This window comes from Dasypus novemcinctus, chromosome 16, assembly GCF_030445035.2.
Source record: "Dasypus novemcinctus isolate mDasNov1 chromosome 16, mDasNov1.1.hap2, whole genome shotgun sequence".
NCBI lineage: Eukaryota > Metazoa > Chordata > Mammalia > Cingulata > Dasypodidae > Dasypus > Dasypus novemcinctus.
The window spans coordinates 97,147,805-97,164,265 of NC_080688.1; the positions used below are offsets into that span (position 1 = coordinate 97,147,805).

The window sequence follows — 16,461 nt, forward strand, 5'->3', positions numbered from 1 at the left end:
CGCCGTCATCGGCGACGCCGAGAAATGCCTGTGCGCACAAGCACTCAGCAGGGAAGCAGCGGCTCCTTTTCATCACGCTTCACTTTCTGGGAAAGTCTCAAATAGCCTTCCACCCAGGCCCGCAGCCACGCTGGACTAACTCCCTAAGTGGCTCCACTGAATGCACAGCGGAGGCTGCACGCACGACCCTGGCCGGGGGCTCGGGAAACACCTAGGCCGAGGGGAGAAGACCCGTCCTCCCCCAAACGAGCCCCCAGGCAGCTCCAGAGCGCGCCTCGAGGAGCCACGGCGCGGGAGTTCAAGGCTAAGCGACAGCCGAGGAGAAGTCAGGAGAAAGCCCGGTTCCGGGCGACGATGAAGACACGGCCCTAAATCCCCGCAGGGGCCTCCACCCAAGAGCTTCACGGGCCGTCGGCTGACTAGGACTTTAAATTTTACCCAGTTTCTTAAAAATGATTTTCTTATACATCTCTTCTTTTTCAAGTATAAGAGACTCAGTTCTTTTTCTAGGCTAATCACAGAAAGAGAAGTCTTCTCCTAGTTTCTTGGCTTCCTATCTGTGAGCTCCTTGTAAAGTGTCTGACAACCAAGTAGTCTGCTGGAGCTGCAAGATGTTTCTTAGTACTCATGAGAATCATTTCCACATATTTCTGGTTAGCAGCTGATAAGGAGGCAAGTAGAAGAGAGACGCTGAGAAAGCAGGAAAATGCTATTCCTTCTGAGCCAGCAGAACCACAGGTCTCCGATTTGAGAATTAAGAAGGCCCGGGAGAGGGAGCAGGAGGTGGGGGACATGTGCCCAGCACCGCCCCCGCCCCCAGCAGGACGCGCTGGTGGAGATGCTGACCCCTGCGTGGGGCTCTGGCGAAACAGGACAAAGATCCTGTCAGGTCAATGAACAAATGAGGAAGTAAGGATCTCAGTCTAAGTGAAAAATTTTAAAATGAAGGTTTAGGAAGGAAGATTAGGAAGGTTTCCAATGACTGGCACCATTTGGAAACCCTGAAGACAAGAACATTTTTCTCTCATGCCTGGGGGCCATCTTGTTTCTGGCTTTTATTTTGATATCAGGCCTCTTGTTTTTGACACAAGGACATGGTAACTTCTGGGTTGGCCAGGGCAGGAGAGGACACTGCCCCCGCCAGCCCCACACCGACACCCCGCGCAAACAAGCTCTGGGGCTCCGCTGCCCCAGCCACATGCCCTGCTCTAAGCCCGGAGCAGAGCTCACAGGGCAGCAGTCTGAGCAGAAGTGCTCCGAGTCGGCAGCCTCGGGTGCCGGCAGTGGCCGCTCCTCATTTATGTTGCTATAGGAAACAAAAGGTTGATTAATTAAGAACAAAAATTTGTAGGAACTGTGGGTGGGGAAGCTGGGTAAAAGGAAACAGGAAAAAAGGTGGGAAAGTGATTCAGAAATAATCATGGGAGGTAGCAAGAGAATTCCTTTAAATACCTAATTCAAAGGAAATTGTCTCCAGGCTCAGTTCCCTGCAAAGAAGCCTCATCTTCTCTCTTTTTTATTTTAGATACTAGGCGGCCCAGGACCTTGTACATGGGAAGCCAGCACTCAGCCACTGAGCCACATCGGTCCTGAGTTGGTTTTTCCCGTTTGTTTGGTTTGTTGCTTCTTATTTTCAGGGGGCATCAAAACCGAACCCACTTGAGCCACATCTGCACCCTCATCTTCTCTTAGCCCCACGGGGGGGTGCTGTGTGCACGGCCAGGCAGCTGCTTCTCCACCAGCTGAGATTATGCAAGCAAGCTGGCCTGGGCGCAGTGAGCCGAGGGCCCAGGTCAGGCCCTGCTGCCTCCTGGTTTCCTCTGGGAGCTGCAGAAGGTGGTGGGAGGCTCTGGAGTGGGCCTCAAAGGCAAGCTTGGCTGCACCTGGAGAGCGGCACTCGGCCAGCTCAAAAACGAGGCCGAGGACGCCAGCGCTGACCATCAGGTCCCGCGATGGCCGAGGGGGCAGGGCTCCCCATGAGCTCCTGGGCACGCATCGTGCCTCAGCGCGGCAGCCAGGACGGGCCAGGGCCCCAGCCCCCGGAGCGCGGACACGTCCGCCTCCTTGGAAGCGGAGCCTGCTCTTAGCAAGCGCCCAGCACATCCCTGCTCGGCGGCGGATCAAGGAGGCTCACAGCATCAGCGGAGCCATTAGCACCTTCTCCACCCCGTGCAGCGAGGCGTGAGGGACTTTGGAAACGAGGTGGCTGGCACACTTGTGACGCTGGCGTCTACTCTGCTCTCCGTCCCACGTGTGCACATATGTTGCACCTTGCTGTGCTTTCTCTAGACGGGATCTTTGTGTGTGCCCTGTGCCATAACTGCTTTGTCCCCTCCTTCAATTGGACTGGACGTTGTCCCACGCCACCTCCGCATCTGGCTGCTTGCCCTCTCGTCCTCCTGATCACGCTGCATCCACGTGGAGCGTAGGACGATGGCAACGTCAGCGAATGCCCACAGCTTCCTCTGACAGGAGGGATGGAGCCACAAATGAGCCTAAGCCCCTGCCCTCAAGTAAGTGTGGCCTTTGCTGGAGACAGATGCAAACGTGATTTTAAATGAAGCTGCGTGGAAAGGCAGGCACGAGCATGTGTGCTGGCATGACGGGGACAGATGTCGGACATCATGGAGGCCTCCTGTAGGAGGCCACGCCTCAGCTGCTGCAGCTGGCAGGCTGGCCTTGGGGGTCAGTGGGGATAGGCAGGGAAGGGGTGGTGAGAAGAGCCCAAGGGCTCACCAGCAGAGCTCAACAGAAGACCCCACAGAGAGCGAGGGGCAGCCAGGACCAGCCCTGGATGCAGTGAGGGCATGTGCACGTGCGTGAGCATGTCCACATGTGAGCGTGCGTATGCAAGCATGTCCACATGTGAGCGTGCATTTGTGCCGCGAGCATGTTCATGTGAGTGTGCATTGTTCACGTGAGTGCATGCATGTGAGCATATTTGCGGGTGTGCACGTCTGTGTGTGTCCATGTGAGTGTGGTGTGTGCACACATGTGCAAGTGGGGGGCCACAGGACCTAGGTTCAGACACAGGAAGGCTCTGTGGCTGTGAAAGACCAGAGTCTCCTCAGACTGAAGAAACAAAACAAAAGCATCCTCTCCTAGGACTTGCTCTTTTTTTTTAAGGTTTTATTTTTTATTTATTTCTCTCCCCTTCTCCCCCCCCCCATTGTCTGCTCTCTGTGTCCATTCACTGTGTGTTCTTCTGTGTTCACTTACATTCTTGTCGTGGCACCAGGAATCTGTGTCTCTTTTTGTTGTGTCATTTGTGTGCAACGGATTTAAGCAAGTCAGGGCCGCCTGTTGTGTGCACAAGGGAAGTGGGTGAAGAAGCAGGGGTCTGGAGTGAGGACGGACAGATGCTGCTGCGGGGAGCATCCTCTTTCTGCACCCACCGGCTTACAGACTTCGGGGAAACCCTAAAGGCTGCCTGCCTCCTCCACCCCCACCCAGTGGGCTTGTTCACTTCTCCAGCCCCCGCCCCTGCTACCAGCTCTCCCCATCCTCACCCTCACCCACCCAGTCCCTCCTGGGGGCCGCTCTCGGCTCCCAGACTGAATCCTGCTCCAGTGGCCCGACCAGGATGTCCCCTTCCAAACTGCAGTCCCCAGTGTGCCGTGCTCTGGGCCCTGCGCGCCCTGGGCCACGTGCGGCCGGGGTGGGCTGGTGTTGCTGAGTGGACCGCCTTGCTGTGCGTCACTGGAGTAAGGACCCTCCCCAGAGCTGTGGACAAAAGAGCGTCCTCCCTCTGAAGGGCTAATAAGTTACTTTGGAACACCAGGAAGTAGATGTCAGAGCTACCAACCAAAAGCAGGTTGTGGACATCCACTGCCAGGAAAAGGAGTAGACACACTGTTCCCCATTCCTCTAAGTTCATCTAAAAACCGTGGAGGTTATATCAAAAGCACACATAAGACCCTGGAAGGGGGCGAGCAGAGGCACAGAGCAGGGGCCCTGGGGGCCTGACGACTGGTGTGCCAGGAATTCCTGGGTGTTCCTCAGACATCGAGGGCTTGGGGCTGAAGAAACACCAAGGAGAACAGACAGAAGTTCCAAAACAGCCTGGCGAAAGGGCCAGAAAGGGGCAGCCTGGAGAGACAGAAGACATTTGGATAATCACCACTTTGGGCAAACGCCACAGGAAGGACTGATGTCCCACCCCCACCCGTGCCAGCAAAGGTCAGTGGGAGCCAGAACTTGCACCATGTCCAGGAGTGTGGAGGGGTCATCCTCCCACCCTGGTTATCAGTGAGGCCCCGTCGAGAACCTGGACTTCTGCCTCCATCTGTCCATAACGAGGCAGTGTCCCATGTCCCTGCCATAGCAGTGTCTGAGGAGGCCTGCTAAAACAGGGTTTAAATAAGATCCATAATCTTATAGCATAATACCCAAATGTTCAGGTTTCAATAGAAAATCACTCATTATACCAAAAACTGGATCTCAAACTAAATGGAAAAGATGATCAATAGACACTGATATTAAGAAGACACAGATGTTAGAATCATTTAACAAATATTTTAAAGCAGGTGAGATAAAAATACTTGAATGGACAATTATGCACTTGCTTGAAACAAATGAAAATAGAAAGGCTCGGTAAAGTAATGGAGAGTTTCAGCAAAGAGAAGATATAAAGAAGAGCCAAATGGAAACTTTAGAACTGAAAAAATATAGTAGTCAAAATATAAAGCTCAGTGGATGGGCACTTTAGAGAGGTCAGAGGAAAGAATCAGTGAACAGGATGACAGAAAAATAGAAATTAATTAACCTGAGCAGCAGAGAGAAAATATTTTACCAAAAAAAAAAACAAAACCCTCAAGAACCGGTGGGGATAACACAAAAGATTTAATATTCTTGTCATTGGAGTCCTGGAGTACAGGAGAAAGAGGGTGGTACTAAGAAAGTACTTGATGAAATAATGCCTGGAAAATTTACAAATATGGCAAGCAATATAAACCAAGGACTTTAAAAAGCTAAGTGACCCCCAAGAATATAAACTCAAAGAAAGCCACTCCAAAGCATATCATAATTAAACTTCTGAAAATTAAAAAAATTCTTGAAAGCAGCCAGAGAAAAATGATTACTAACCTATAGGGGGAAAACAACTTTAATGACAGTAGACTTCTCATCAGAAACCATGGAAGCCAGAAGGAAGAGGTAACTGTCAAACCAAAACCGTATACCCAGAAAAAATATCCTTTAGAAATGAAGGGGAAATCAAGACATTCTCAGATCAATGAAAACTAAGATAATGTTTTCCAGTAGACCTACCCTAAAAGAATGACTAAAAGAAGTTCTCTAAACAGAAAGGAAATGATAAAAGAAGGAAACCTGGAATATCAGGAAGGAAGAAAGAATAGAGTAAGCAAAATTATGGGTATCAGGTTTCCAAATTATGTTTGACAGCTGAAGCAAAAATTTTAACACTGTCTGATGTTCTAAATGTATGTAGCAGAGATATTTAAGACAATTATGTTATAATAAGGGAGGGTAAGGAGATGTAATGAGAACTGAATTTTCCATACTTCACTTGAATGATAAAATGATGACACCAATAGAGTGTGATAAAGCTATGTATATATAATGTATTTATCCAGAGCAACCACTCAAAAAGTTGTACCAAGAGATACTCAAAAACACTACAGGGGGAAGTGGATTTGGCTCAACTGATAAGAGTGTCCGCCTACCACATGGGAGGTCCAGGGTTCAAACCCAGGGCCTCCTGACGAGTGTGATGAGCTGGCCCAACCAGAGTGCTTATGTGTGCAAGAAGTGCCATGCCACACAGGGGAGCTCCACCCACAAGGACTGCCTTCTGTAAGGAGAGCCGCCCTGCGCAATAAAAGTGCAGCCTGCCCAGGAGTGGTGCCACACACATGGAAAGCTGATGCAGCAAGATGACACAACAAAAAGAGACACAGATTCCTGGTGCCGCTGACAAGAATACAAGCAGACACAGAAGAACACACACAGTGAATGGACATAGACAGAAAACTGGGGGTGGGGGGGAGTGGTGGTGGAGAGAAATAAATAAAAAATGCACCTTAAAAAAAAAAAAACCAAAAAAACACATCAGGGAGCAGATGTGGCTCAAGCAGTTGAGCTCCTGTCTCACACATGGAAGGTCCAGGTTTCAGCTCCTGGTGCCTCCTGTAAAAACAAAAATGCACAACAAGCAAAACAAATGAGAAAACCAACTCAGGGGAAGATGCTGTGGCTCAGTGGTTGAGCACTGGTTTCCCACATATGAGGTCCCAGGTTCAATCCCCTACCCTGGGTATCTCAACAAACAAACAACAACAAAAAGCTACAGATAAATCAAAATGGAGTTCTAAAAAGTGTTCAAGTAAATCACAGGAAGTCAGAAAAAAGAAAAAGAAAGAAAAGACAACAAACAAAAAATAAAATTGTATACTTAAGACACCATATATCAATAATTATATTAAATTTAAATGGCCTAAATATATTAATTAAAAGAGGAGATTGGCAGAGTAGATTTTAAAAAAGAAATACATAATCCAATTAAGTTATGTACAGGAAAGTCACTTCAAGTATAACACTACGGGCAGGCTGAAAATAAAAGGATAGAAAAAGATAGTCCATGCAAATACTAAAGAAAACATGAGAAGCTATATAAATGGCAAAGTAGACTTTGGGCAAAGAAAATTACAGAGACAAAGGGAGATATTACATAATGATAAAACACTTAAGCCACCTATAACAACACAGCAATCCTAAATGTGTATGCACCAACATCAAAGCTGCAAAATATGTGAAACAAAAACTGATAAAATTAAAAACAAAACAAAACAAAAAACAAACCAAACAAAAAAACTGATAGAACTGAAAGGAGAAATAGACAAATCCACAGGTAGAGCTAGAGACATCAACCCTCCTCTCTCAACAATTGACAGAACAAGTAGACAGTAAATCAGTAATACAGAAGGAACTCAAAACCACCACCAATCAACAGGATCTAGTGGACATTTATAGAATGCTTCACCTAACAACAGCAGAGGACACATTCTTTTCAAGTGGCTATGGAACACATACCAAGATAGACATATTCTGGGTCATAAAACCAACATCACCAAATTTTTAAGAATTGAAATCATAGAGAATATGTTCTCTGACCACATGCAATCAAACTAGAAATCAGTAACAGAAAGATAGGAAAATCTCCAAACATTTGAAAACTAAACAGCACATTTCTAAATATTAATAATACATAGGTCAAAGAGAAACTCTAGAGTGATATATGGGAGCCTGGTATGATGCTATGCATGTTTGTTTTGTAAGTTCACTTTTACTATACACTTATTGTTTAAGTATGTTCATGTTCAGTAACTTTTTTAAATGATAAAAAAGACTAAGTCCCAAGGGGAATAAGAAGATACATTTGAACTAAATGAAAATGAAAACAAAACATATCAAAATTTGTGGAACAGTTGAAACAGTGCTGAGAAGGAAATTTATAGCACTAAAGACATAAATTCAAAAAAAACAAAAAGTCTCAAGTCAATAATCTAAGTTCCCCCATCAGAGAAAAAGAGCAAAAGAAACCCAAAACAAGTGGAAGAAAGGAAATAATAAATGAGGGCATTCAATGAAACTGAAAACAGAAACACAACAGAGCAGATCAATGAAACGGAGTTGGCTCTTTGAGAAGACCAATTATCTTCCAACCACTGGTTATACAACTCTAATGGTGCTTCCTCGTGGTGCCCCACTCCCCCTTGCGCCCACTCCCCCCTCACTGTGTCTTTTCCCCAACTGGACTGCAGCTCTCTTGTGGGTTCCCTCCTCTCTTTCAGGGCCTTCTCCCTGTCCCTTCTCTTCCAGACAAAGCCTCTTCTCCTCACTCTTCCTACACTTAGGATGCCAATAACATTAAGTTCAAACTACTGCGAAGGCTTATGCTCCCTTTCCTGAAACCCCAGAGTTCAAGAGCCATTTTATGTGTTACTTTCTCTTTTTGATTTAAAGGGCTTATATTTAATAACTTTCACATTTGAGTGGCTATTTTTTTGTATGTTCTATATTGTTCTTCATTAGTTTCATGTCGAAAAGTTGTCCTCAGAGTAACAGTATAAAGCTGGCGAGACCAGAGCCTTCACAGACCTTAAAAGAATGGAGAGAGAATGGGGCGGGCGAGATCCTTGCCTACTGGTTTAACAGCCCATCAATTCAAAGCTGTTTATTTTTAAATTCAAAATAAAATAATCAAGTTTACATAAAAATACAAACAATAACCAAAAATCCTTCACACATATATTCTAAAATATAAGCCCCACACCTCTTTCTCAAGGGGATGAAAGGCCTTTGATTAGGGCCTGTCCCCTTGGAGCTAGGGTCAGTCAGTGTCCAACACCATGGCCGTGGGCCAGAGGGGAGCCCTCGCTCTGTCGGACGTGGGCAATGGTGGGCAGTGCCGGGCTCAGGAGCTCTGTCTGCTGGAACGCGTTTGCCTCAAAGCTGACTTTCAGAGCTTACTGAATGAGGAGAGGGCGTGTAATAGAAAACACAATCCAGGCCAATTTCCAGCTAAGCCTTTCAAAGACAGGTCCTTGTCTCTAAAATTTTAGTAAAAGCTTTTTTTGTGGCGTTGAATTTTTAACCTCCAGGAAGCTGCCAGACATCACTATAATTTATTGTTTCCACTTATTTCCTAACACAGCTACCATTTTGTCACCATCTGGACCTGTAAACAAACACTGTGACTCTTCACTCCTGAAATGAGGCAGTGTGCCAGCAGTACTTCCCACCATGCCACAGAGACCTCAGCTCAGTGACACCATCTGCTCAGCCGGTGCACGCACAAACACGCCACTGTGCTCACTGACTCTCTGCCATGTCCAAATACGACAGCCGGCGCAGGACGAGCAGCCTTCTCAGGTGAGCCCTGCCGAGGAGGGAGCCCAGTGTGTGGGCATCTGAGTCGCCTCCGCCAGCCTGCTGGCCAGGCCCTCCCACCCCTTCCCATGGGGGCTGCAGGGGCATCCAAAGGACTCCTTTTCTTGGTGGAAAGTCCTGGAATTGGCTTTGTAGCGAAAGGTGGGGTGCTGCCAGGAGGGCCCGAGAGTCCGCCCCCTCAGCGTGGTCCCTGGGCATGGTTTCCAGGACCACCAGATGACTGAAGCACTGGCCTCAGGCCACTGGCCACACTGGCCCCTAGTTCTGGCCCAACACAGAAGTCCACACTACAGACAGTTAACTTCAGAGCAACGGGACATTTTCGCATCTGTTAATGCACATGTGACACATGCACAGAAATGTTAACTATTTCTCACATTTAAATACGTCAGAAAGTTAATATGACAAAACCCAGCTCTTACTTTCAAATAATATGCTGCAAATTGTCAAAACAGTAGTAATTCTGTCCTGACAGCATGTGAGCATAGAAATGGCAGTTCCTAGTTTCCTTAATCATCCTGACGTTTTTGGATACAATTTTGCTCTCAACACTTTTCCTTGAACAACATGCTATTATTATACGACTGCATATTTCAACGCTAACACTGTTGCTCTTTTAAAATTATAATATTGTAGCTGTACCAGATAAATATTTGAAATTGTTTTGTTATTAATTATTAAACTAAACACACATTTCTTGAAGAACTTGGGAATTAGCTTTCTCAAGTTTTCTTACCACTAATTGCCTCTCCCAAATACCTCCCCCTTTTAGAGCCTAAAGTCTTCAACGATTATTTACAACCCCCCTTCGTGTCACGCCCCTGGGAACCAATCTTCCATCCAAGGCTAATGAGTCACCAGATGAGAAAATACACAACTGCTCAATGGCAGCTTATTTTTAAAAAACAAAGTCGTATTTTCAATTTTCCACTAAGTATCTTCAGTAGAGATTACCAGGCAAGCAGCAAGAAACGTGAATGAACACTTTACAGTGTAGAAACGCTTTCACATAACACACTTCATCTTCTCAGGACCTTCTGGGTGAGCAGACGCAGTTGTAGGGATTTGTTCACAAAGTCTAGTACTCTGCCTGGCTGCCTGGCCCTGAGCCGCGATTCCCAGCGACCCTTGGTGCGCTGGCCGCAAGGAGCTCTAAAACTCTAAGTGCTGAAAAGCCACGCCTCCCTCAGGACAGGGGTGTTAACAAGGAGTTAAATTAAAAAACACACGAGTCCCGTGGGGCGTGTTGGTGCCCCGTGATCTACTTACTGAGAACACAGGTCAGTGCTAAGCGTGGCCCTTGCGAGGGGCCGTGGAACAAGCCAGGCTAAGAGCCCGCTGCAGGGCCTGCGCCCACAGAACACACAGGGCTATTTACTACTTTCTGGTCCAGAGCCAGTCAATTAAAACAGCTAAACTGGAAGCTGAGGCCCGAGCAGGGCTCCGCGCTCCGCGAAGCAGAGGATGCGGCGACGGTTCTGGGCCCAGAGCCCCGCGTCCTGCGCGGAAAATCGTGACGCGCGCGCACACGGGCGCAAGGCGGACCCGTGCCAACGCCAGCCCACACGGACACACTGGCACCCTCGTGGACACGCACACCACGAGCGCACGTGCGCACGGGCCTCCAGCTCGAGCTCAGGGCACGGTGCATCCCGCGCGAAGCCGAAGCGCCTGCTGTGCAGGGAGGCGGGGCGCGTGGTCCTCGGCCCCGCGCAGACGCAGGGGTCCGGGCACCCGGCGGAGGAGGCAGGTGTGGGCAGGGCCCGGGCACTGTCAGCAGCCTGAGCACGTCCCGAACCGGCTTGGGGCGGCACCGCGACGCAGGGGCACAGAGAGCGGTGGGCGGCTGTGGTCCCGGTGCCTGGAGGGCCCTCCTCCAGAGAGCCAAGGCGCCCCTGGCCGTCCCCGGCTGGCCGATCCCCCCCCCTCCACCCCCCCGCCGCCCCCTTCGCCGGCCCCTTACTGCCCCCTCGCCCCGGCTGCGGCCTCTGCGGCGGGAGGAGCTTCCTCTCCTGTCCTGGGGTCCAGACCTTCACCCAGGGGCGGAGCGGCAGGAAGTGTCCCCAGGGCAGCACAGCGGGGGGGGGGGGGGGGGGGGGCCGTTTCAGGAAGGGGCCCCTCAACCTCGATCAGACTCTGATTCAGTGGGTCCGGGGGCACCTGAGAACCTGAGCTTCTCACAAGGCCCGCCCAGCGCTGCTTGGGTCTAGGGGCTACTTTTGACTGATGGGGTTGTTGAAGGCTTGGCCAGCCACAGGCGAGTGAGCCGTGCAGGTTGAGGGATGGGGTCCCCGCACTGGGTGTGAGTTCCCTTTATGGTCCTCAAAGGGTTCCAGAGTAGGAACACCCCGCGCTCAGCGGGCACGCTGGGCGGCCGCGGCTGAGGCTTCCTCCCACCAAGGAAAGACACGAGGTGGGGAGGGGGCTGGTCCTGAGAACAGGCCAGCGGCTGCTCCCTGAATCCTTTTTCCTACTCCAGGGTCCTTCTCAATGAACTGTGGCAAAGGTGAGGAGGGCGCCTCCAGGAGCTGCTCCTGGCCTCCACCTGCCTGCTGGCTCCCTGAAGGCAGGATGCGAGCTGGCGACTGGACTTCAGACCAACAGCATTGAGGTCATAATGCAAAATTCCAGACAGTAATCCAGTGCTCTGTCTCTAAATATAAATTATTGCATAGGGACTTTATTAGTCAAAATTTTCCAACTATCTTAAAATTTGTTCTGAAGAATGCCCAATTCCTAAGATTCCATCTTTGGTTCTTAAAATACCTTTTTATAATAGCAAAAACTGCCATAGCTTCTTTATAAAGTAATATTTTAAACCATCTGTTTTGCACCAAGTAAACAAGGGAGTTACATATATTTTTTAGTTAAATGTCCACACACCCATGCAACACAACTTGTTAAGAATTTTCACTAAAACTAGATGATAGTTTCTTCTCCCACTTCTATTTCAAGATATACTTGGCCTGGTGACCATAAACCTGGGGCACTCACATGTTCTCAAACTAAAGATTGTTCTAAGAGATGTTTCCTGCAAAGTAACCCCCGGCCGTCTGTGGACAGTAGCATGTACGTCCCCCCGCCCCGGAGCAAGTCGGCCGCCTCTGTGAGGAAGGGACGGGAGGCTCAGCAAAGCTCCCTCCTTCAGGGTCTTTCTGGACCTCTTGACAGAAATCTGTCTACCTGGACTCGAGCAAAGAGCAAAGGGAGAGAAACATAAAGATGGGAGAGAGGAGCCTTGGCAGCCCCTTCACTGCTGTTTGCTGAGGAAGGGGCTGCGGCCCCCAGAGCCCCCAGCCCCAGGAAGAGGAAAGCGTGTGGGCTTGGAGGCCCGGTGGTCACTGGCTGCCGTGGCGGGATGTCCTTCTCACTTCCTGTGGCCGTTCCCCAATGGAATCAGAGAGTGTTCACAGGTTTGTTTCCAAGTCCTGCTGCAATCACAGCCCCGGTGGAAGGTCCAGGCCGCTTTCCTGACCCCGTTCATGACGACTGGCCATGACCGCGGCCCCGGCTTCTCCTGAAGACTCCTGGAGGCCTAGACTGTGAAGTCCAGGTAGCGCCAGGCCAGTAGCCCTGTCTCAGTCCCAGGCAGCACGTCCCCCCGCCAGCCGCTGGGGACCGTGTTTCCTCTTAGCAAGGCCCCGGCTGCCTCTGGCCGCGAGCTTGGAAAGCCCCACTGGCCGTGGAAACACCTTGGTGACCTTGGACCTGGCCTTCCTGGTGTCCCACACACCGGGTCAGACAGGGAGAAACCGGAGCAAATCCAGACCGTGCTGTCCTCACCGGCCTGTTGGGACAAGGACAGGCCTTCAGGGTGCCTGGGAAGGAGTGGCGCGGAGCCCCCCGGGCCCCCTGGGCTGCTGGGCGTGGAAGGGCAGCCTGTCTGCTCAGGGAGTGTCCTCCCGCACACCTGGCCGGGCCCTTCCTGCCCCACTGGGCCACACGCCGGGGTCCAGCCCACGGAGCACGAGCACAGCAACGTGCATGTTTCTGGGCCCATGACCCCTTCCCAAGTCCCTGCTCTGCAGCAGTCCCATTCTAGAACCTTCCAAATGTTGGAGAGGGCAGAGCAGCACGTTGGAAGAAGGGACTATCAGTCATCTCCAAGGAGAAGCCTGTTTTGGATTTTACTTGAGAGAAAAATGAGCTCCTGTTTGGAGATTACCTACCCATAGTGCTGCCCCAACGAGCGGTGCTGAAACCCCACGCGCGTGTTGTCAGGAGGGCTGGAACTGCCCAGTGCCCGCGGTGAGCAGCGTGGCCGTCATCACCGCCGAGCATCTCGCTCAGATGCCACACCTCAACCCAGTTTTCCTGCGAGCCCCCAGGGCTGCTGTGTCCTCCCTCCAGCAAGAGAGGGCTGCACTTAGCGCAGGACCCCTAATTCCAGAGGTTGGCCCTAAGGGGAGCTGGGGGTTTTCCTTGGGAAGGTGGCGTGCAAGGGAACTCTGTGGCTCTTTATGTTGCCGCATGATTCCTGAAAACGGAAGACGCTTCTCTCACCGCACAGCCCAGGTAAGCGAGGCTCCCGGCACACATGCCCCATGAATACCTGTGCGCGGGCAGCCAGGTGGCGTGGCCATGGGGCGGGGCCCAGCTGTGCAGCTCTCCACGCCAGATGGGCTGAACGCTCAACACAAGCCAGGAAAGCATCATGGGAAGGCAGACCTGGGGGTGGGCGACGGGGGCTGCGGCTGGCAGGGGAGCAAGTCAAAGCAGTTTGGTTGGGTAAAGGTTATTCTTTGGGAAACAATTTTACCAAGATGCTGAAAAACTTTATAGTTGTCCAAGAGCCCTAAAGAAAACATTGTTAAAAATTGTGGTAGCATGTATATAACACAAAATTTCCCTTTTAAACCATTTTTAAGTGTACAGTTCAGTGGTATTAAATAGTCGCAGGGTTGTGTTACCGTTGCCATCGCCCAGTACCAAAACTGTCTTCACCCAAGCAGAAGCTCTGCACCCACAGGCCCCACGCCCCTCCCCCAGCCCGCAGCCCTTGGTGACATCTGAGCTCCTCTGTCTCTCTGAAACTGCTTATTCTGGGTATTTCATTTAAGTGGAATAGTACACCGGCCATCCTTTCGTTTCCGGCTTATTTCACTCAGCGTGATGTCATCCACGCTGCAGCACGCCAGGACTTCGTTCCTTTTTAGGCTGAATAACATTCCACTGTGCATAAACCCCATTTTGTCCACCACCTGCTGAAGCAAGGTGGGCTGCCTCCACCCTTGGCTGCTGTGAGTCATGCTCGGTGATATGCCAGTATCTGAGTCCCCGCTTTCCATTCCTAAAGGGAGTATTTTAATTACACCGGCAGACAGGCAGACTATTGTTCTCTCTGCGGGAAGCTGTTGGTGGAATGTTATGCCCAAAGTAAGAACTGCTCAGAGGAGGAACTGCTCTGCCTGCCCTCCTCCTGGGACCTGGGGCACCCGCTCTCCCCACTGTCAGGGGCGGGATGGGCAGGCCTGAGGTGCTCAGTGCTCAGGCAAGCAGGCGCGGGGCTGGAAGGAAGGCTGCTCCAGCTGCACGGTGTCCAGGGGCGCGCCTCGGGTCACCCACCCGCGCTCGGGGTCGGAGAAGATGGAAAGGATTCCAACAGGAGGAAGGTGGGGGTGGGCTGGGCAGGGATGGGGGCAGCGCGGGGCCCTGTGGTGGGTGCCGGTAGGGACCCCAGGAGTGGGGGGCCCGTGGCCTCCCCGTGGCGCCCCTCCCCAAGGCCCAGCTTCCCACATGGCTGCTGCCCAGAAGTGGCCCCGACCTGGCAGAGGCCAACCCCTGCTGGGTTCCCTGTGAACCCCCGTGGCTGGTGGCGAGTGGGTCAGTTCTGAGGAGCTGCAGGGGGCTGGTGAGAGCGAGGGCTGGGCACAGCCTGGTGCTGGTCTGACAATTTCCTGTGTTTGCATTCTTAAGTGACATTTACAATCGTCGTGCTCTTTTCAGGAACAGCCAAGGGAAGTTAAAGCGTGTCTTCGTTCCCTTGTAAGCCCTTCCCCACATGAAGAAGACTTTAGCTTAGTTACTTAACTGTAAAAAACAATTCAACAAGCAACTCTAAAATTTAAAAACATGCAGAAATATCATTGTGAAACGGAAAAATGCTTTAAAAGAATTTGAAAATGCAAAATCATCCTGGGTATCCAAGACTTACAAATTTGTTAACTTGTAGATGGAAATATTCATTTTCAAGCAAATTACTTTTAGACAGTTTTAAAATTCATTAAAAGTTTTTATGAACAATTTTAAGCCAGAGAACAAGTAAAAATGCTTAAAAAGCACTTGCAAATTTACTCCACAGTTCATATAAATTAGTAAAATAAATAAAAACACCCCACAAGAAAACACATGTCCTTAAACCCAAAATTTTCTAGTTATGAAAATGGGTAAAGATGCCTTAAAGCAAGGGGTCTTAACCTTTTTTGTTCCATGGACCCTTTTGCCAGTCAGTTTGAAGCCGGCTAGTAAAACAGGGAATCAATAGATGGATCTAGAACCTGGCAGAGAGTCCACGTGGACACCAGTAACACCCAAGATGGCCGATGGAAGACCCTCCCCACAAGATTCTGCCATCCAGAACAAGATTTCCTCCAGAAGCCAGGAGAAGCCCCTGATTTTCCCCAAGGACTTTATCACTGGGCCCTCATGGGGGATTGATGGGTGGGGTAATCAATTAAAACAGCAAACAGCTGGAACTCCTCCCCTGCCACTAGCAAAGGGGTGGAATAATTAATGTTCAAAAAGCCAAGAAAGAGAGGCCTGAACATGTTCTTTCTCGCCTTTGGACCCCTGTTCCTGCCCTCTGCACCCTGCTCTCGCCATTTTCCCCTGCATGGAGCAGCACGCAAGTACAACTTGGGCATTTACAATCTATAATGGGGTTAGTCTGTAAATCATCCTACTTTATCACTTTCCAGCTCCTTCCTCTCTACCTGGGACCATGGTCTGTTATTTTCTCCCTACCTGAATAAATTACCGGCCCAACTCACCCAATGTGCTCTTGAAATTCATTTCTGCAGAATAGTCAAGAACCTAGACAAAATCCAGTAACACATTTGGCGAGCCAGCCAGGAGTTTATTGGTGAGTGAAACTATGGCCTTCAGCCTGCTTAATGCCTTCCTTTGGTTCTCCATTTTCAGCAGGTTTGCTACAAGCCCCCATAGCATGTAATACTGGGAGGGAAGAGGCTGGGGCACTGGACTCTCTGTGTCCACACCACGTGCCCAGGCTTGTTAGGTCTGACCCCAGTCGGAAGGGCTGGGGCACAGTTTAGTAGCCACTGGCTCTGCCCTTGGGACCAGTGGCCATTGCTTTCTCCCACCCTCTCCCCCAGGGGTGCACAGCAGTGACAGCCCGACAGCAGGGGCTTCCCGGGCCCATGCCTGTGCAGGCCTCCTTTCTACCCATCACACCAGTGGTAGGAAGGTGGTAGGATGGATGCCATGGGAGTTCCCTTCCCCAGGGGTCACAGGCCAGGATACCCTTGCATAATTAACTTTTACCCACGTTTTCACCTTCCTACTTCTTGGTACTGAATCTCTCATTACGGG

General features: G+C 50.3%; 1 protein-coding gene across 1 annotated transcript in view; it reads right to left on the reverse strand.

The window, feature by feature from the left end:
- Positions 1–16,461, reverse strand: part of PARD6G (par-6 family cell polarity regulator gamma) — a 110,922-nt gene that overhangs the window by 3,159 nt on the left and 91,302 nt on the right. The gene's annotated exons all lie outside the window — the stretch shown is intronic.